The following is a 22,546-nucleotide window of genomic DNA, read 5'->3' as shown; positions in this document are numbered from 1 at the left end:
TTCAATCCTATTGGCTGATTGCATCAGCCAATAGGATTTTTTCTACCTTAATTCTGAATGGCTGATAGAATTCTATCAGCCAATCGGAATTGAAGGGACGCCATCTTGGATGACGTCACTTAAAGTAACCGTCATTTAGTAAGAAGACTTCAATGGAAGAGGATGCTCCACGCCAGATGTCTTGAAGACGGACCCGCTCCGTGCAGGATGGATGAAGATAGAAGATGCCGTCTGGATGAAGACTTCTGCCCGTCTGAGGACCACTTTGCCCGGCTTGGATGAAGACTTCTTCCGGCTTCGTTGAGGACTTCGGCCCGGTTGGGTGAAGACTTCTCCCGGTAAGGTGATCTTCAAAGGGTTAGTGTTAGGTTTTTTTAAGGGGTATTGGGTGGGTTTTAGAGTAGGGTTGGTTGTGTGGGTGGTGGGTTTTAATGTTGGGGGGGATTTGTACTTTTTTTTACAGGTAAAAGAGCTGATTACTTTGTGGCAATGCCCCGCAAAAGGACCTTTTAAGGGCTATTTGTAATTTAGTGTAGGGTAGGGTTTTTTTTTATTTTGGGGGGGCTTTTTTATTTTGTTAGGGGGATTAGATTAGGTGTAATTAGTTTAAAAATCTTGTAATTTGTTTATTATTTTCTGTAATTTAGTGTTTGTTTTTTTGTACTTTAGATCATTGTATTTATTTGTATTTAATTTAGGGAATTAATTTAATTATAGTGTAGTGTTAGGTGTAATTGTAACTTAGGTTAGGTTTTATTTTACAGGTAAATTTGTCTTTATTTTAACTAGGTAGTTATTAAATAGTTAATAACTATTTAATAACTATTCTACCTAGTTAAAATAAATACAAACATGCCTGTAAAATAAAAATAAACCCTAAGATAGATACAATGTAACTATTAGTTATATTGTAGCTAGCTTAGGGTTTATTTTATAGGAAAGTATTTAGTTTTAAATAGGAATTATTTAGGTAATACTGTAATAGTAATTTTATTTAGATTTATTTAAATTATATTTAAGTTAGGGGGTGTAAGGGTTAGATTTAGATTTAGGGGTTAATAACTTTAATATAGTGGCGGTGACGTTGTGGGCGGCAGATTAGGGGTTAATAAATGTAGGTAGGTGTCGGCGATTTTAGGGACAGCAGATTAGGGGTTAATAATATTTAACTAGTGTTTGCGATGCGGAAGTGCAGCGGTTTAGGGGTTAATATATTTATTATAGTGGCGGTGATGTCCGGTTCGGCAGATTAGGGGTTAAAAAATATATTTTAGTGTTTGCTATGTGGGAGGGCATCGGTTTAGGGGCTAATAGGTAGTTTATGGATGTTAGTGTACTTTTTAGCACTTTAGTTAAGAGTTTTATGCTACGGCGTTGTACCATAAAACTCTTAACTACTGAGTTTAAAATGCGGTACCAGTCTTGACAGGAGAAGGTCTACCGCTCACTTTTTGGCAGACTCGTAATACTGGCACTATGCAAGTCCCATTGAAAAAAGAGGATACGCAATTGATGTAAGTGGAATTGCGGTATTTCCAAGTCTGGCCAAAAAAAGTGAGCAGTGAGCCTGTACCTGCAAGACTCGTAATACCAGTGGGCGTTAAAAAGCAGCGTTAAGACCGGCCAAAGCTGCTTTTTAAGCCTAACGCCAAACTCGTAACCTAGCCAAAGGTTTATTAAAACTCACATAAAAACAAAAGCTTCAAGTGATAGGAGTGATAGGAGGATAATTTTCGTCAAGATCACGAGTTTTGTCGGTAGAGCCGTGCGGTGCTAACGAGCCTTTTTGTTTCACCGCTCACTTAAAACAACGCTGGCATTACTATTGGAGTTTTCTGAATGGCTGCATTAGCCTCAGAAAAATGAGCGTTGAGCAAAATTTAGCTCCACATCTCACCTCGATACCAGCGTTGCTTAAGTCAGCGGTGAGCTGGCTGAACGTGCTTGTGCACGATTTCCCCATAGGAAACAATGGGGCTGAGCGGGCTGAAAGAAAACCTAACACCTGCAAAAAAGCAGCGTTCAGCTCCTAACGCAGCCCCACTGTTTCCTATGGGAAAATAAAAGTTATGCCTACACCTAACACCCTAACATGAACCCCGAGTCTAAACACCCCTAATCTTACACTTATTAACCCCTAATCTGCCGCCCCCAACATCGTTCCTACCTGCATTATACTATTAACCCCTAATCTGCTATTCCGGACACCGCCGCCACCTACATTATACTTATAAACCCCTAATCTGCTGCCCCCAACATCGCCGACACCTAAATTATAGTTATTAACCCCTAATCTGCCCCCCCCAATGTCGCCGCAACTATATTAAATTAACCCCTAATCTGCCGCCGCCAACATCGCCGCCACTATAATAAAGTTATTAACCCCTAAACCTAACCCTAACCCTAACACCCCCTAATTTAAATATAATTTAAATAAATCTAAATAAAATAACTACAATTAAATAAATTATTCCTATTTAAAACTAAATACTTACCTATAAAATAAACCATAAGATAGCTACAATATAACTAATAGTTACATTGTAGCTAGCTTATGATTTATTTTTATTTTACAGTCAACTTTGTATTTATTTTAACTAGGTACAATAGTTATTAAATAGTTAAATTATCATAATAATATCATTAAACTAATTACCTAAACTACCTACAATTAATTACAATTAAATTCAATAAACTAAATTATGAAAAAAACCCCACTAAATTACAGAAAAAAAAGAATTACAAGAATTTTAAACTAATTACACCTAATCTAATCCCCCTAATAAAATAAAAAAGCCCCCCAAAATATAATTTCCCTACCCTATACTAAATTACAAATAGCCCTTAAAAGGGCCTTTTGCAGGGCATTGCCCCAAAGTAATCAGCTCTTTTACCTGTAAAAAAAAGAATACAATACCCCCCAACATTACAACCCACCACCCACACACCCCTACTCTAAAACCCACCCAATCCCCCCTTAAAAAACTTAACACTAACCCCCTGAAGATCACCCTACCTTGAGCCGTCTTCACCAAGCCGAGCACAAGTGGTCCTCCAGAGGGTCGAAGTCTTCATCCGATCGGGGCAGAAGAGGTCCTCCAGATGGCAGAAGGCTTCATCCAGGCTGCATCTTCTATCTTCATCCTTCCGGAGCGGAGCGGGTCCATCTTCAATCCAGCCGACACAGAGCCATTCTCTTCAAACAAAGTCCTAACGAAGAATGAAGGTTCCTTTAAATGACGTCATCCAAGGTGGCGTCCCTTGAATTCCGATTGGCTGATAGAATCCTATCAGGCAATCGGAATTAAGGTAGGAAAAATCCTATTGGCTGATGTAATCAGCCAATTAGATTGAAGTTCAATCATTTGGCTGATCCAATCAGCCAATAGGATTGACCTCACATTCTATTGGCTGTTCCAATCAGCCAATAGAATGCGTGGTCAATCCTATTGGCTGATAGCATCAGCCAATAGGATTTTTCCTACCTTAATTCCGATTGGCTGATAACTACCAATGTTTGAATCCTGAATTTCTAGTCACACATAGCATATGTATATATGCCGCTAAAACAGTAATAAACTTTACTAGAAATATTTTAGCTAATGGAAGTATATTGCATGAACCTCTTTAAAATGGTAATGCACTTATCACATTTCAATTTTGACCTTACCAACCATTTATACCTATTTTTTTTTTACTTTTCAAATTTGACATCCTGTTGAAAACACATTTTTGCCTATTGGAAGGGTATTTTTTTTTTCAATATTAATGTTCTTGTACATACTCATTTCACATATTAATAAACCAAATCGTTTTTTAATAATAAGAGAAGCATAAAGTTCAAAATACATAAATTTTTTACACAAATTAAAAGCTATTATCTAAATATTAATCTTTAATTACACATTTATGATTTTTAAACCGATAGGAAAGTCAAAATTAAACGTGCATGAGTCAGATAGAGCAGGTCATTTTAAGACACTTACATTCACTTCTATTTTCAAATGTGCTTCGTTCTCTTAGTATCTCATGTTAAAAAATGAATACGCCCATATCATACACTAGTGGGAGTTGCTGCTAATTGGTGCCTGAACAAATTTGTCTCTTGTGATTGGCTAAATAGATATTGTCAGCTTCCTGTGAGTAGTGCAATGCTGTCCCTTCAGCAATGGATAACAAGAGAATGAAGAAAATTTGATAATAGAATTAAATTGAAAAGTTGTTTAAAATTGTATGTTCTATGTGAATAATAAAATAAACATTTGGGGTTTACTATCCCTTTAAGTAAGAATTGCCAGGTATGATATAATAGAGGCAAAAACAGGTTTTTTATAAGTTTCAGACATGCATAAAAGCATACAAAGCATAAAAAGGCTAAAATATACTGTATCTTCTTTTGCAAACACTTTATTTAGTTTACTGACTGACAGCATATAAATAATTTAACTCTTAACACCTGATATAAAAATACCTTGCACAGATTAAAAAAATAATCTCAATGCATTAGAACATAACCACCTTAGTCCAGATTACAAGTGGTTTAGGTGGTGCTTTGCCCAGTAGGGCAGGGAAGGAGGGATCAGCAGGGCAGAAACCTCATATCAAGGGCTAGATCAGGAGTGAATCACTAACTGTTGCACACAAGTGATAAGGGGTATATCGCTGCTCTTTGTGCGCGTCAGAGGAAGCACACGTATTACTTATTGAAAGTAAACGCGTTTGCTTAAGCGCAATTGAATTTAATGCGTTGGGTAACTGTGACTTCAGAGCTCTGGTTAACTGTTACGCACAACTAAAAGTTGCACAAAACATATCAAAAATACATCGTACAGTAAAGTTATACTCATAATAACAGTATCTAATAAAAATTATTTTAAAAAATTGCATTAAAAGACTCAAAGATAGGCGGTCTCAGGTGTTAGAAAAAAGGCCTGCAAAGGACTTTAACATAGAATGACTGCAAAGGGCTTTAACATAGAGATACATACATATACATGTTTAAATATGTATTTATATGTGTATATATGTGTCTACATATGTATTTATGTATTTTTGTGTGTTCACTGTATATTTACATATTTCAAATGTTCTACACTTACAGGATAATATAATTTTTATTGTAAATACATATTTGTTTCTCTCTCTCTCTCTTTCCCACCATTAAACTTTAATTTATATTTATGATTTTCAATGCTTATTGTATAGTTTATAAGGTGAATGTGAAAACATGGGTTCAAGCACTTTATTTGACACTATTTGTTGTAAACTTGTATGATGGCATTGAAAAGTTGAAATCTATATTTTTAATGTAACAATTAACTCCCCGCTTGTAAAATGAGCAATAACACTCCTTGCACATTGTTTATCTACCATCTGGGTTTTTTTTAATGTACATGCTGTACTGAGTAGCTGTATATAATATATATTAGATGATAGGACAAATGAAGAATTAATTTTCATTATAAAGCATTCATTTATTTGAATGTGTCTGTCTGCCAATTTCAATCAGAATGGTTGCTTTGCACATGGTTTGCTTTCTATCAAATATTTAGAATAGTTAAACATTATAAAGTATTTTTTTCATGAAAAACATGTGGTTGAAGGTTTAGGCAATTGAAAGTATGACCCTCCCTCAGTTTAATAACAATGACCTAGATTACGAGTTGTGCGTTAGGGTTAAAAAGCAGCGTTAAGAGGTCCTAACGCTGCTTTTTAACACCCGCTGGTATTACGAGTCTTGAAGTTACAGGTGTACCGCACATTTTTATTGGCCAGACTCGGAAATACCGCAAATCCACTTACGTCAATTGCGTATCCTATATTTTCAAAGGGACTTGCATAGCGCGGGTATTACGAGTCTGACCAAATGTGAGCAGTACTCTCTCTCCTGTCAAGCCTGGTACCGCATTTGAAAGTCAGTAGTTAAGAGTTTTACACTACAACGCCGTAACATAAAACTCTTAACTAAAGTGCTAAAATGTACACTAACAAACAAAAACTACCTATTAACCCCTAAACCGAGGCCCTCCCACCTATGTGAAGTTGGCACCCCATGTTTGTAAAAGCTGAATTAAAATATACCATTCGTTTGTGCTGCGTTTGTGCTGATTTGTGCCGCAAAAACCAACGTTTGTGCCGGTTTGGTTTAGGAGATATTGCACATTATTTTTTTATGAAACCCCGCCCACTTTGCACCCCATGTTATGCAATTTTAAAAACAAATATACCATTTTTTTGTGCTGCGTTTGTGCTGGTTTGTGCCACAAAAACGAATGTTTGTGCCGGTTTGGTTTCGGAGATATAGCGCATTATATTTGCTGAAACTCCGCCCACTTTGCACCCCATGTTATGCAATTTTAAAAACAAATATACCATTTGTTTGTGCTGAGTTTGTGCTGATTTGTGCTGCAAAAACGAACATTTGTGCTGTTTTGGTTTCGGAGATATAGCGCATTATTTTTTATGAAACCCCGTCCACTTTGCACCCCATGTTATTCAATTTTAAAAACAAATATACTGATTGTTTGTGCTGTGTTTGTGCTGATTTGTGCCGCAAAAACAAACGTTTGTGTCGTGTTGTGTTAAGGGAAATATAGAACACCAGTGATTAAAGGGACATTATACACATTTTTTCTTTGCATAAATGTTTTGTAGATGATCTATTTATATAGCCCATAAAGTTTTTTTTTTGTTTTTTTTTTAAAACTGATAGTTTTTGCTTATCCTTAAATAACATTGCTCTTATTTTGAGACTCCTAACCAAACCCCAAAGTTTTAGGAGAATACCGAAGTATACCTACTCCACCTTGCTTCTGTTTGTGTAAAGGGTCTTTTCATATGCAAAGGAAGGGGGAGGGGGAGTGTCTGATAATTCCCACTTGCAATGGGTGCTCCAGTAACCTTTTAAACAGAGCTAAACTGGAAGCTTCTAAGTAAGTTTTTAAATGGTTTTATACCGGATTTTTATATCAGTATCTGTGCTTATTATTCTTTATAATAGTGTCTATTACATGCAGTTATATGAAAATTGGTGTATACTGTCCCTTTAACACTGCACCAGAAAGTAAAATGTAAGAGGGTTAATATTGCACCAGAGAGGTTAATGTGGCATTTACAAGGCCAGATTTGTAATGAGGCAGAGTAGGCATGTGCCTACAGGCACCCTCCATAGAGGGGAGCCGTGCCTAATTGCTGGTGTTCTGTCAATTAATTCAACAGAACACCGGCAACAACAAGGAGGGTGCGCTCTATATAGAACACTATTAAGAGCGCACCTCCTTCTTTTCCATGACCGGCAGCTTCCGTGGGGGCAGAGAGGGACCTCGGTGTAGGCTGCCCATTAAAAGTCTGTCCAGCACAGGCAGGCGTTTCATTGGCACCACGGAAGACGCCGGTAACAGAAAACAAGGGGGATGCACTCTGTATAGTGCACTCTGTGCCTATGGGCGCCTGAAATGTAAATCCGGCCCTGGGCATTAAAGAATTAACATGGTAACATACCGGTTTATACGGCATACATGGGGTTATTGAAGAGTAATGGAATGGAAGAAGCCCAAACCGTAAAAAAATAATGCGCAATATCTCCTAAACCGAACCGGCACAAACGTTAGTTCTTGCGGCACAAATCAGCACAAACGCAGCACAAACGAATGGTATATTTGTTTTTAAAATTGCATAACATGGGGTGCAAAGTGGCCGGGGTTTCATAAAAAATAATGCGCTATATATCCGAAACCAAAACAGCACAAACGTTTGTTTTTGCAGCACAAATCAGCACAAACGCAGCACAAACAAATGGTATATTTGTTTTTAAAATTGCATAACATGGGGTGCAAAGTGGGCGGAGTTTCAGCAAATATAATACGCTATATCTCCGAAACCAAACCGGCACAAACGTTTGTTTTTGCAGCACAAACGCAGCACAAACAAATGGTATATTTGTTTTTAAAATTGCATAACATGGGGTGCAAAGTGGGCGGGGTTTCATAAAAAAATAATGTGCAATATCTCCTAAACCAAACCGGCACAAACGTTGGTTTTTGCGGCACAAATCAGTACAAACGCAGCACAAACGAATGGTATATTTTAATTCAGTTTTTACAAACATGGGGTGCCAACTTCACATAGGTGGCCCTCCCACATCGCAAACACTAAAATAAATATTTTAACCCCTAATTTGCCGAACCGGACATCGCTGCCACTATAATAAACATATTAACCCCTAAACCACTGCACTCCTTCCTCGCAAACATTAGTTAAATATTATTAACCCCTAATCTGCCGTCCTTTACATCGCCGCCACCTACCTACATTTATTAACCCCTAATCTGCCTCCCCCAACATCGCCGCCCATATATTAAATGTATTAACCCCTAAACCTAAGTCTAACCCTAACACCCCCTAACTTAAATATAATTACAATAAATCTCAATAAAATTAACACAATTAACTAAATTATTCCTATTTAAAACTAAATACTTACCTATAAAATAAACCATAAGCTAGCTACAATATAACTAATAGTTACATTGTAGCTAGCTTAGGGTTTATTTTTATTTTACAGGCAAGTTTGTATTTATTTTAACTAGGTACAATAGTTATTAAATAGTTATTAACTATTTACTAACTACCTAGTTAAAATAAAGACAAATTTACCTGTAAAATAAAACCTAACCTAAGTTACAATTACACCTAACATTACACTATAATTAAATTAATGACCTAAATTAAATACACCTACTCTAATCCCCCTAACAATATAAAAAAGCCTCCCAAAATAAAAAAAAGCCCTACCCTACACTAAATTACAAATAGCCCAAAAGGGCCTTTTGCGGAGCATTGCCCTAAAGTAATCAGCTCTTTTACCTGTAACAAAAAAATTACAATTCCCCCCCAACATTAAAACCCACCACCCACATAACTAACCCTACTCTAAAACCCACCCAATCCCCCCTTAAAAAAACACTAACCCATTGAAGATCACCTTACCGGGAGACGTCTTCACCCAACCGGGCAGAAGTGGACCTCCAGACGGGCAGAAGTCTTCATCCAACCGGGCAGAAGTGGTCCTCCAGATGGGCAGAAGTCTTCATCCAGACGGCATCTTCTATCTTCATCCATCTGGCGCGGAGCGGGTCCATCTTCAAGACATCCGACGCGGAGCATCCTCTTCATCCGACGGCCGACGACTGAACAAAGGTTCCTTTAAATAATGTGATAACAAAAGATATAAGGAGGGTGGTGCATATAGAACATACACCACACTCCTAGGGGCGCTAACAATAAGCAGCAAACAGGTAAGCAAATATATACAGATAATTAAGAGAATATACAATAAACCTAGCACACTTATATCAGATTATTAGAGATGATATGCTCACAAGTGGACCCAGATGATATTGGTATAATCAAATAACAAAATGTCCGCACAAAGAATAATCCAAAAGAAAGAAGGCAGCTCTCTGTCATAGGACGGTCATCCTGGTGTGGCGTGATCTATAAGAAAAAGAAGCACAGAGGCGCCAACATGGCCTAGTAACGTCACGGCAGTCGGATACAAAACATCAGCAGGATAGGAAATATATTCACAAGCATAGCGCACCCAAATGGTGCTATTGTGGCAGCCTGGAACATCAAACAGTGGTCCAGCTCACTGGTGTCTCCAGCCAGATAGAGATGATCCTAGGCGAGGGCCTATCCTATGATGCCTATAAGGGCAAAAAAGGCACACACATAGCCCAGTAACGTTTGTACACCAGATAAAAAAGGATTCAAGGTTGTACTTACAGGAAACAAAGCACCACCAGGTGCAATATCAGCAGTACTGGGACCTCTCAGCCGCCCAGTGGACTGTGGAATCCAATTTGCAGGATGCAGAAAATCACCACTTTGGAAGATAGGACTAGCACACACACTCTGCCCCCAAACAGGAGCAAAATAATTGTGATAAAGCAAGTGTATATTTAAAAACTTTTATTTTAAAAACAGCGACATGTTTCTCAGCCACCACAGGCTGTTTCCTCAGGCTATGTTAAAATGTTAACAACACTTGCTTTATAAAGACAATAGAAAACACATAAAACTAAATCTGATAGGCTAATTAATTTCTAAAGTGTGAACACCTGTTGCACAAGTCAGCAGCTGGTAGGCATGGAAACCCCTATATACAAAGCTCTCATATATAACACAAACCATTTTGAGCAAATCCCAAATAAGAATAGATATCTCTGTATTAACCTCCATACCATTGCCAAACCCAAAATAGACAATAGCAATAACCTTGTAACCCTTCAAATTAAGATTAAAAAATAAAAAATGGAGAACAGTAATATAACAATCACAATAAAAACATTTGTTATACACCTCAAAATAAAATAATCACAATATGTACAACAATATAATATACCCACATAAAAAACATAAGCAAGATACAGGTATTTTAATAGTCTCTATTCTACATATAATCACTTAATATGCCTGACCACATGTATGTTTTATATCACAATAGATCTATATTTTTCCTTTAGTTTTATAGACCTTAATTGGTATTATATCTACATTGTACCCCCCTTTAAAGTGTGACATTTATTTCTCTGCCCTAACAAAAAAGCTCTCATATGTATCACAAACCATTTTGAGCAAATCTCAAATAAGAATAGATATCTCTGTATTAAGTATAAAAAAATTAAAAAATAAATAATAAATAAGTAATCGCCTTATGTGCAAACCTATAACAAGTAATTAATACTAGATGTGTCAACATGAATATATAAATAAATTTACTAAGAGGGAATCTCAACCCAATATATAATTAAGCTTTTACATGCTACCGCATATTAGATAAAATGTAAAATGCAACTCTAGAGCACCTAAGCCATAGAAAGATTATTTCATTGTAAGACAGTTTAAACCTTTTGGGAAAGAAAAAAATGACACAATGACTACAATGACTAACTAATGTTAAACCCTATCTGTGATATCATATATGCAAAATGTATGTACCTATATTTAATATAAATGTACTAACAAGATATTTATAATATATAATAAAAATGATAAGCCAAGAATAAAGTGTGGAATGTAATCATAACCTAAAGCTATATCTAAATGACGTGCAGAAAGTATATATATAAATATGTGTGATCATTGGTCCAACATAAAGATACCCTTGTATCCTATAAATAAGTCATCTGATCATGGTAATCTTAATATTAACCCCTTAATGACAAGTGACGTACCAGGTACGTCCTGCAAAAACTTGCAGTTAGTGACAATGGACGTACCTGGTACGTCACTTGTCTAAGAGAGTGCTGGAAGCGATCGCAATCGCTTCCAGCAGCTCTCAGGGTATTGCAGTGATGCCTCGATATTGAGGCATCCTGCAATACCCTTAGAAAGCATCCGATGCAGAGAGAGCCACTCTGTGGCCCTCTCTGCACCGGTAGCGATGCGGCCGGTTCGTTGGTGGGTGGGAGCGCAACTGGGAGGCGGGTGGGCGGCCCATCGCTACCCGGCATCCGGCTCCTGTTAGTGCAATGTGCACGCCGGGTGCCGGGAGCGCGCGGGGGCGCGCGCACGCCCGCGATCACCTACCCACACTGACACCAATGAGTGGGAAGAGGGGGGGAAATATATATATATGAGGATCTGGGAGGGGGAGGGGGTTGGGGTATTGTGGGGGGCTGCTACACTACAGAAAAAAATAAATTAGTAATAAAAAATAATTAAAAACACTTTTTTGGGGGGCAAATTGGGTACTGGCAGACAGCTGCCAGTACCCAAGATGGCGGCAATTAGGTAGGGGAGAGGGTTAGATTGCTGGGGGGGGGGATCATGGAGGTTGGGGCTAAGGCAGGAGTCCATCACAGCTAAAACATTTTATTTTTTTTTATTAAAAAAAATAAAAACTCCTTTTATTTAGTACTGGCAGACTTTCTGCCAGTACTTAAGATGGCGGGGACAATTGTGGGGTGGGGGAGGGAAGAGAACTGTTTGGGAGGGATCAGGGGGTGGGATGTGTCAGGTGGGAGGCTGATCTCTACCCTAAAGCTAAAATTAACCCTGCAAGCTCCCTACAAGCTACCTAATTTAACCCCTTAACTGCTGGGCATAATTTACGTGTGGTGCGCAGCAGCATTTAGCGGCCTTCTACTTACCAAAAAGCAACCACAAAGCCATATAAGTCTGCTATTTCTGAACAAAGGGGATCCCAAAGAAGCATTTACAACCATTTGTGCCTTAATTGCAGAAGCTGTTTGTAAATAATTTCAGTGGGAAACCTAAAGTTTGTGACAAAATTTGTGAAAAAGTGAACTTTTTTTTTATTTGATGACATTTGGCGGTGAAATGGTGGCATGAAATATACCAAAATGGGCCTAGATCAATACTTTGGGTTGTCTTCTAAAAAAAAATATATACATGTCAAGGGATATTCAGGTATTCCTGACAGATATCAGGGTTCCAATGTAACTAGCGCTAATTTTGAAAAAAAGTTGTTTGGAAATAGCAAAGTGCTACTTGTATTTATGGCCCTATAACTTGCAAAAAAAGTAAAGAACATGTAAACATTAGGTATTTCTAAACTCAGGACAAAATTTAGAAACTATTTAGCATAGGTGTTTTTTGGTGATTGTAGATGTGTAACAGATTTTGGGGGTCAAAGTTAGAAAAAGTGTGTTTTTTTCAATTTTTTCCTCATATTTTATATTTTTTTTTATAGGAAATTATAAGATATGATGAAAATAATGGTATCCTTAGAAAGTCCATTTAATGGCGAGAAAAACGGTATATAATATGTATGGGTACAGTAAATGAGTAAGAGGAAAATTACAGCTAAACACAAACACTGCAGAAATGTAAAAATAGCCATTGTCATTAAGGGTAAGAAAATTGAAAAATGGTCCGGTCATTAAGGGGTTAAAGTGCTATACCGCTAATGTAAGTAGAAAATATATATTTATTTATTTTTTACACAGGTGAAATACTAAACAACCACTGTGTAGGATAATGCAAAAACAATCAGCAACCCCTATCTATGAGTGATGTGATATTGGTGTGAAAAAGTGTCAATGTGACCTAGCCTAATAGAGGCCAACAAAAGAGGAAAATATATATATATATATATATTGGTATTCAGAATGCTGCTATATCAAGGTTCTCGTTGAGCCCATCTGGTTGGAGAGTACCTAATCTTTTAATCCAAAATGTCTCTCTTCTCCTAAGGGTCATTAGAGCATTGGGACAAGATTTTGAAATCATTTCAATAGGTGTTATTTTGATAGGGTTCTTATCTTTTTTGTGATGAGATAAACAATGTCTGGAGACGCTGTGAGATTTGGCTTTTTTCTTAATGTTATAGGAATGCTCTCCCCATCGTTTTTTTACCTTTCGGCAGGTGCGGCCTACATACTGGGCCCCACATTTACAGTCAAGGAGATATATCACAAAAGAAGTTTCACATGTCATGTGACTCTTAATTTTAAAAATTTCACCCATATTCGAGGATCTAAAACTAGAAGTCCTATGACAAATATTGCTGCACATGCCACAGCGTTTCCTATAACATTTGGAGACTATATTCTTTTTAATTAAAGGCCCAACATTAAAGATGTTGGAGCCTACATTGTTGTTTACAAGGAATTTGTTTCTTACAATCTTACTGGGTGCTAGAACGGTCTTGAGCGTAGGTGCTCTTCTATATACCACTTTTGGTTTGGTCCCTATAATATTCCTCAGAGTGGAATCATCAGTGAGGATAGACCAGTGTTTATTAAGAATTTTATTAATTGCCATATGGTTTGAATTATATCTAGTGATAAATAACGGGGGATTTATTTATTTGAAGCCTATTTGATCTTTAGATTTTTTGTTTTTATTAATTTTAAAATAACTTGATCTATCCTCCTCCCTAACCCTATTGATCTCATGATTAATCAGATCTACCGGGTAGCCCTTTTCTAGGAATCTGTCTCCAATAACCCTTGCTTGGATATCATAGTCCTCTATTTGGGAACAATTCCTCCTTATTCTTCTAAATTGCCCATATGGGACATTTAGCTTCCAGCTCTTATAGTGATTGCTTTCATAGCGCAGAAAGCTGTTGCAGTCAACAGTCTTAAAAAAGGTTTTAGACCCCACTTTACCATCAGTAGTTTTACTCAGTACTAAGTCAAGAAAATCAATTTCTTGCCGCTGGATATTCTGAGTGAAAGATATACCAAAATTGTTGTGGTTAAGATGATCAATAAACTTAAGTATGTCCTCTTCAGACCCTTTGAATAAAAAAATAAGGTCATCTATATAGCGGCCATAGAACACCAGGTTCGCCGCGAATTGCGACTCGTAGATATAAATCTGCTCAAAGTTGCCCATGAACAAATTTGCGAAACTCGGGGCAAACCTGGTGCCCATGGCCGTGCCCTTAATTTGGAGGTAGCATTTACTCTGATAGAGAAAATAGTTATGCTCTAAAATGAATTTTATGAGTTGAAGGAGAAACTCAACTTGTTCAGTGGGCATATAAATATCTTGTACAAGGTAGGAACGTACAGCCCTATTGCCCAACTCGTGCTGGATGTTAGAGTACAGAGACCCCACATCGCAGGTGACCCACCAACAATCATCGTCCAAGACACATTCATTTAATTTAGTAATCAAATCGGATGAATCTCTTATGAAAGATGGTAGCGAGATTGCAAATTTCTGTAAAAAATGGTCGATATAAGCGGATAGAGAGTCCGTAAGACTCCCTATACCCGCAATAATAGGTCTACCCTGAGGTCTGAATGGGTCTTTGTGCACTTTTGGCAGATGGTAGTAAAAAGCAGTACAGGGGTATTTAGGGAGACAATAGTCTCTTTCATTTTTGTTTAAAATACCCATGTCCAAGCCATTCTGTAGAAGTTCTTGTAATGATTCTAAAAATGCCAAAGTGGGGATTTTGTAATATTTCTTATCATTCAAGATCCGATCAGCCTCTGTAAGATAGTCCTGCATATTTTGCAGGACTATTCCCCCACCCTTGTCCGCCTGTCTGATGACCAGATCAGATCTATTCATCAGACTATTGAGGGCTTGTCTTTCCTTATGGTTAAGGTTATTTTTATATCTCAATTTTTTCTGTTTTTTTGCTAATTTTTCAAGATCTGCCATAACAAGATTAGATAAAATCTCTATATGGTTACCATTATTCCTTGGAGGCATAAAGCTAGATTTAGGCCTTAGGTTAGTGTGAATATAATCATCAAAGAGGTCTTCCATGAGCATGCAGGGTTCATAAGTGAAACAACCCTCGCTCAAATGGGAATCCATATGATCAGTAGTTATGGGTCTCAAATTATCATTTTTAAGTTTTTTGTCTGCAAAATATTTTTGCAGGGATAATTTCCTTACATAACTGTTAACATCCACGAATAATTTGTAGATGTGAAAGTTATTAGAAGGGCTGAAAGACAGACCCCTACCTAGTACTATAATCTCATCATCGCTTAAAGTATGCGATGAGAGATTAAAAATTCCTTTTTTGTATATCTCTAATTTCTCTTTTTTGCGGGTGATTGATTTCCTTCTGGTTCCTCGTTTACGCGTCGTCTTTTTTGTCTTTGAGGATATACCGGTCCCATAGGACCGTGCCACACCGGAGGTTCCTGGTTGAACCGCCCCCCCCCCCCTAAAAAAGGCATATTAGAACTACTTGTACTAGTGGTCGGTTCGTTGTCAGCATTTTGTAGTGTCTGATATCTATTCTGATGTACAAAATTGGGCACTTGTGATCTCTGATCTGTATCTTGGTATCCCAATGCTCTATTTGATGATCTGTTGTCATTAGAAAAAAAAGGTACTCTTGCATGTGGAGACCTATTGTCATTAGAAAAAGATGGTGCTCTTATATGTGGAGACCTATCATGTTTGTTAAAATGTGTATTGGAAGTAAAAGTAGAGTCTCTGCTCCTAAAATTAGGATGGTTTACTTCTCTCTGTGTCTGATATACAGAAATTTGCAATCTCGCTACCATCTTTCATAAGAGATTCATCCGATTTGATTACTAAATTAAATGAATGTGTCTTGGACGATGATTGTTGGTGGGTCACCTGCGATGTGGGGTCTCTGTACTCTAACATCCAGCACGAGTTGGGCAATAGGGCTGTACGTTCCTACCTTGTACAAGATATTTATATGCCCACTGAACAAGTTGAGTTTCTCCTTCAACTCATAAAATTCATTTTAGAGCATAACTATTTTCTCTATCAGAGTAAATGCTACCTCCAAATTAAGGGCACGGCCATGGGCACCAGGTTTGCCCCGAGTTTCGCAAATTTGTTCATGGGCAACTTTGAGCAGATTTATATCTACGAGTCGCAATTCGCGGCGAACCTGGTGTTCTATGGCCGCTATATAGATGACCTTATTTTTTTATTCAAAGGGTCTGAAGAGGACATACTTAAGTTTATTGATCATCTTAACCACAACAATTTTGGTATATCTTTCACTCAGAATATCCAGCGGCAAGAAATTGATTTTCTTGACTTAGTACTGAGTAAAACTACTGATGGTAAAGTGGGGTCTAAAACCTTTTTTAAGACTGTTGACTGCAACAGCTTTCTGCGCTATGAAAGCAATCACTATAAGAGCTGGAAGCTAAATGTCCCATATGGGCAATTTAGAAGAATAAGGAGGAATTGTTCCCAAATAGAGGACTATGATATCCAAGCAAGGGTTATTGGAGACACATTCCTAGAAAAGGGCTACCCGGTAGATCTGATAAATCATGAGATCAATAGGGTTAGGGAGGAGGATAGATCAAGTTATTTTAAAATTAATAAAAACAAAAAATCTAAAGATCAAATAGGCTTCAAATAAATAAATCCCCCGTTATTTATCACTAGATATAATTCAAACCATATGGCAATTAATAAAATTCTTAATAAACACTGGTCTATCCTCACTGATGATTCCACTCTGAGGAATATTATAGGGACCAAACCAAAAGTGGTATATAGAAGAGCACCTACGCTCAAGACCGTTCTAGCACCCAGTAAGGTTGTAAGAAACAAATTCCTTGTAAACAACAATGTAGGCTCCAACATCTTTAATGTTGGGCCTTTAATTAAAAAGAATATAGTCTCCAAATGTTATAGGAAACGCTGTGGCATGTGCAGCAATATTTGTCATAGGACTTCTAGTTTTAGATCCTCGAATACGGGTGAAATTTTTAAAATTAAGAGTCACATGACATGTGAAACTTCTTTTGTGATATATCTCCTTGACTGTAAATGTGGGGCCCAGTATGTAGGCCGCACCTGCCGAAAGGTAAAAAAACGATGGGGAGAGCATTCCTATAACATTAAGAAAAAAGCCAAATATCACAGCATCTCCAGACATTGTTTATCTCATCACAAAAAAGATAAGAACCCTATCAAAATAACACCTATTGAAATGATTTCAAAATCTTGTCCCAATGCTCTAATGACCCTTAGGAGAAGAGAGACATTTTGGATTAAAAGATTAGGTACTCTCCAACCAGATGGGCTCAATGAGAACCTTGATATGGCAGCATTCTGAATACCAATATTTTTTTTTTTATATTATTATTATTTTTCCTCTTTTGTTGGCCTCTATTAGGCTAGGTCACATTGACACTTTTTCACACCAATATCACATCACACATAGATAGGGGTTGCTGATTGTTTTTGCATTATCCTACACAGTGGTTGTTTAGTATTTCGCCTGTGTAAAAAAAAATGTATTTTCTACTTACATTAGCGGTATAGCACTTTAATATTAAGATTACCATGATCAGATGACTTATTTATAGGATACAAGGGTATCTTTATGTTGGACCAATGATCACACATATTTATATATATACTTTCTGCACGTCATTTAGATATAGCTTTAGGTTATGATTACATTCCACACTTTATTCTTGGCTTATCATTTTTATTATATATTATAAATATCTTGTTAGTACATTTATATTAAATATAGGTACATACATTTTGCATATATGATATCACAGATAGGGTTTAACATTAGTTAGTCATTGTGTCATTTTTTTCTTTCCCAAAAGGTTTAAACTGTCTTACAATGAAATAATCTTTCTATGGCTTAGGTGCTCTAGAGTTGCATTTTACATTTTATCTAATATGCGGTAGCATGTAAAAGCTTAATTATATATTGGGTTGAGATTCCCTCTTAGTAAATTTATTTATATATTCATGTTGACACATCTAGTATTAATTACTTGTTATAGGTTTGCACATAAGGTGATTACTTATTTATTATTTATTTTTTAATTTTTTTATACTTAATACAGAGATATCTATTCTTATTTGAGATTTGCTCAAAATGGTTTGTGTTACATATGAGAGCTTTTTTGTTAGGGAAGAGAAATAAATGTCACACTTTAAAGGAGGGTACAATGTAGATATAATACCAATTAAGGTCTATAATACTAAAGGAAAAATATAGATCTATTGTGATATAAAACATACATGTGGTCAGGCATATTAAGTGATTATATGTAGAATAGAGACTATTAAAATACCTGTATCTTGCTTATGTTTTTTATGTGGGTATATTATATTGTTGTACATATTGTGATTATTTTATTTTGAGGTGTATAACAAATGTTTTTATTGTGATTGTTATATTACTGTTCTCCATTTTTTATTTTTTAATCTTAATTTGAAGGGTTACAAGGTTATTGCTATTGTCTATTTTGGGTTTGGCAATGGTATGGAGGTTAATACAGAGATATCTATTCTTATTTGGGATTTGCTCAAAATGGTTTTGTTACATATGAGAGCTTTGTATATAGGGGTTTCCATGCCTACCAACTGCTGACCTGTGCAACAGGTGTTCACACTTTAGAAATTAATTAGCCAATTTAGTTTTATGTGTTCTATTGTCTTTATAAAGCAAGTGTTGTTAACATTTTAACATAGCCTGAGGAAACAGCCTGTGGTGGCTGAGAAACATGTCGCTGTTTTTAAAATAAAAGTTTTTAAATATACACTTGCTTTATCACAATTATTCTGCTCCTGTTTGGGGGCAGAGTGTGTGTGCTAGTCCTATCTTCCAAAGTGGTGATTTTCTGCATCCTGCAAATTGGATTCCACAGTCCACTGGGCGGCTGAGAGGTCCCAGTACTGCTGATATTGCACCTGGTGGTGCTTTGTTTCCTGTAAGTACAACCTTGAATCCTTTTTTATCTGGTGTACAAACGTTACTGGGCTATGTGTGTGCCTTTTTTGCCCTTATAGACATCATAGGATAGGCCCTCGACAAGGATCATCTCTATCTGGCTGGAGACACCAGTGAGCTGGACCACTGTTTGATGTTCCAGGCTGCCACAATAGCACCATTTGGGTGCGCTATGCTTGTGAGTATATTTCCTATCCTGCTGATGTTTTGTATCCGACTGCCGTGACGTTACTAGGCCATGTTGGCGCCTCTGTGCTTCTTTTTCTTATAGTTCCTTTAAATAATGTCATCCAAGATGGCTTCCCTTTAATCCTGATTGGCTGATAGAATTCTATCAGCCAATCGGAATTAAGGTAGAAAAAATCCTATTGGCTGATTGGATCAGCCAATAGGATTGAACTTCAATCCTATTGGCTGATTGGATCAGCCAATAGGATTGAACTTCAATCCTATTGGCTGATTGGATCAGCCAATAGGATTGAGCTGGCATTCTATTGGCTGTTCCAATCAGCCAATAGAATGCCAGTTCAATCCTATTGGCTGATCCAATCAGCCAATAGGATTTTTTCTACCTTAATTCCGATTGGCTGATAGAATTCTATCAGCCAATCGGAATTGAAGGGACGCCATCTTGGATGACGTCATTTAAAGGAATCTTCATTAAGTCATCGGCCATCGGATGAAGAGGATGCTCCCCATCGGATGTCTTGAAAATGGACCCGCTCCGCGCCGGATGGATGAAGATAGAAGATGCCATCTGGATGAAGACTTCTGCCCGTCTGGAGGACCACTTCTGCCCAGTTGGATGAAGACTTCTGCCCGGTTGGGTGAAGACGTCTCCCAGTAAGGGGTTAGTGTTAGGTTTTCTTTAAGGGGGATTTAGTGGGTTTTAGAGTAGGGTTGGCTGTGTGGGTGGTGGGTTTAATGTTGGGGGGGGGGGAATTGTAATTATTTTTTACAGGTATAAGAGCTGATTACTTTGGGGCAATGCCCCGCAAAAGGCCCTGTTAAGGGCTATTTGTAATTTAGTGTAGGGTAGGGATTTTTTATTTTGGGGGGCTTTTTTATTTTGTTAGGGGGATTAGAGTAGGTGTAATTAGTTTTGTAATTTCTTTATTGTTTTCTGTAATTTAGTGGGGGGGGGGTTCGTACTTTAGATAATTTTATTTAATTGAAATTAATTGTATTTAATTTAGGTAATTAATTTAATTGTAGTGTAGTATTAGGTGTAATTGTAATTTAGATTAGGTTTTATTTTACAGGTAAATTTGTCTTTATTTTAACTAGGTAGTTATTAAATAGTTAATAACTATTTAATAACTATTGTACCTAGTTAAAATAAATACAAAGTTGCCTGTAAAATAAAAATAAACCCTAAGCTAGCTACAATGTAACTATTAGTTATATTGTAGCTAGCTTAGGGTTTATTTTATAGGTAAGTATGTATTTTTAAATAGGAATAATTTAGTTAATTGTAGTAATTTTATTTAGATTTATTGTATTTATATTTAAGTTAGGGGGTGTTAGGGTTATGGTTAGACTTAGGTTTAGGGGTTAATAACTTTATTATAGTAGCGGCGACATTGGGGGCGGCAGATTAGGGGTTAATAAATGTAGGTAGGTGGCAGCGACATTGGGGGCAGAAGAGTAGAGGGTTAATAAATAAAATGTAGGTGTCAGCGATGTTGGGGGCGGCAGATTAGGGGTTCATAAGTATAATGTAGGTGGCGGCGGTGTCCGGAGCGGTAGATTAGGGGTTAATAATATAATGCAGGTGTCGGCGATGTCGGGGGCGGCAGATTAGGGGTTAATAAGTGTAAGATTAGGGGTGTTTAGACTCGGGGTTCATGTTAGGGTGTTAAGTGTAGACATAAAATGTATTTCCCCATAGGAATCAATCGGGCTGCGTTAGGAGCCTTACGCTGCTTTTTTGCAGGTGTTAGGTTTTTTTTCACCCGGCTCTCCCCCATTGATTCCTATGGGGAAATCGTGCACAAGCACGTTTTAGCAGCTCACCGCTAACATAAGCAGCGCTGGTATTGATATTGAGGTGAGATGTGGAGCTAAATTTTGCTATACGCTCACTTTTTTGCGGCTAACGCCGGGTTTGTAAAAACCCATAATACCAGCGTTGTCTGTAAGTGAGAGGTGAGCATAAACTGCTTGTTAGCACCGCACAGCTTCTAACGCAAAACTCGTAATCTAGGCGAATATTTGCAAACATTTGAAAAATATAGTCCAGGAAACTTTTCCAGGGAACCTCATTTGTCCCAAAATGGCACCATGAACGGTTTATAATGGATTGCGATCACTGAAATCTCAAATGGGTTGATGGAGTCCATGTGTGTGTTTTCCAAAGGGATCGAGTGGTGTTTAGGCTAAGAGATAAACAATCTGAATGTCATTTGTATATGAGCATGATGGGTACATTGGCATTTGTTTGAACAATCATATTTTCAAAACTGTTAATATTTCAAATATATTTTTTATTTTATTTTAAACCATCTGTATTGTATTTTTAAGAAAGTACATAGAAAGCATTACACAACACAACTCTCGACAAGTTAAAACAATTTTTAGATAGAAAAAAGTTAATACATAAAAGGTTCATAGGTCAGATACCGAGAATGTTTTGTCAAAATATTACATTTGTATACAATGGTTACAGTGTATAAGAGAAAGTGGACAGATTGAGAATTATCTTCTCTCATAAACAGATTCAATTCACATTGACCCAAAACTACACAAATATTAGAGGACAAGTCACAACCATTAAAGGAACTGATGCAGGACATACAAACCAAGCAATATACAGGGAGTGCAGAATTATTAGGCAAATGAGTATTTTGATCACATCATCCTCTTTATGCATGTTGTCTTACTCCAAGCTGTATAGGCTCGAAAGCCTACTACAAATTAAGCATATTAGGTGATGTGCATCTCTGTAATGAGAAGGGGTGTGGTCTAATGACATCAACACCCTATATCAGGTGTGCATAATTATTAGGCAACTTCCTTTCCTTTGGCAAAATGGGTCAAAAGAAGGACTTGACAGGCTCAGAAAAGTCAAAAATAGTGAGATATCTTGCAGAGGGATGCAGCACTCTTAAAATTGCAAAGCTTCTGAAGCGTGATCATCGAACAATCAAGCGTTTCATTCAAAATAGTCAACAGGGTCGCAAGAAGCGTGTGGAAAAACCAAGGTGCAAAATAACTGCCCATGAACTGAGAAAAGTCAAGCGTGCAGCTGCCAAGATGCCACTTGCCACCAGTTTGGCCATATTTCAGAGCTGCAACATCACTGGAGTGCCCAAAAGCACAAGGTGTGCAATACTCAGAGAC

This window comes from Bombina bombina, chromosome 3, assembly GCF_027579735.1.
Source record: "Bombina bombina isolate aBomBom1 chromosome 3, aBomBom1.pri, whole genome shotgun sequence".
Taxonomy (NCBI): domain Eukaryota; kingdom Metazoa; phylum Chordata; class Amphibia; order Anura; family Bombinatoridae; genus Bombina; species Bombina bombina.
This window is presented reverse-complemented; position numbering follows the sequence as displayed.